At 38.0% G+C, this 648-nt stretch overlaps 1 non-coding gene across 1 annotated transcript; it reads right to left on the reverse strand.

Moving 5' to 3' along the window:
- Positions 1-468: 468 nt before the first annotated feature.
- On the reverse strand, positions 469-606 carry LOC123964790. Its single transcript, XR_006823530.1, has one exon. It is a non-coding gene; the product is annotated as a U4 spliceosomal RNA (small nuclear RNA).
- Between the last annotated feature and the right edge of the window lie 42 nt (positions 607-648).

Raw genomic sequence — 648 nt, forward strand, 5'->3', positions numbered from 1 at the left:
ATTACACAGGTGTGGCTTTTTGATCCACCTTTATTTTTATTTTTATTTTTTTTACATGAAACGCTAGTTATGGCTTGACTGGTATACATTAGACTCTGTGGATGACTTATTATTAGGTCTGGATTAAAATTAATTGAATTTAACCAAGGCTGTGGCTTGAGAGGGTTGCCCCTGAATCGGGAAGTCAGCGGTTCAATCCCCAGCTCCTCCAGGCTGCATGTCAAAGTGTCCTTGGTCAAGATACTGAACCCACGAATTGCATCTGGTGGCTGTTCCGCCAGTGTATGAACGTGTGTGAAAGTTAGTTTCTGCTTGAGCACTAAGGTTTAGAAAATGAATGTGTGTGATGTATTGTAAATGTGCTTTCAAGTAGTCAAAAAGAAGAGAAAGGAGCTACACAAATATGTAGTATTTACAAACAATCCAAAACTATTTGATTTGTGTTTCCACATTAAAACTAAATATTAAGCTCTGAGAATAACAGTAACTGCCAAAGCTGACTATATTTCAAATCATCCAGGCGGGGTATTGGGTTAAGTTTTCAACCAGCAATAATCACGTCTCAGGAGAACTTCATAGACTATGAAATTGCCTCTGCGAAAGGATACAGAATGTACCTATCAGTTAAATGTGGATCTGAAACAACAA

The sequence above is a fragment of the Micropterus dolomieu genome, unplaced genomic scaffold (assembly GCF_021292245.1).
Source record: "Micropterus dolomieu isolate WLL.071019.BEF.003 ecotype Adirondacks unplaced genomic scaffold, ASM2129224v1 contig_5421, whole genome shotgun sequence".
NCBI classification, from domain to species: domain Eukaryota; kingdom Metazoa; phylum Chordata; class Actinopteri; order Centrarchiformes; family Centrarchidae; genus Micropterus; species Micropterus dolomieu.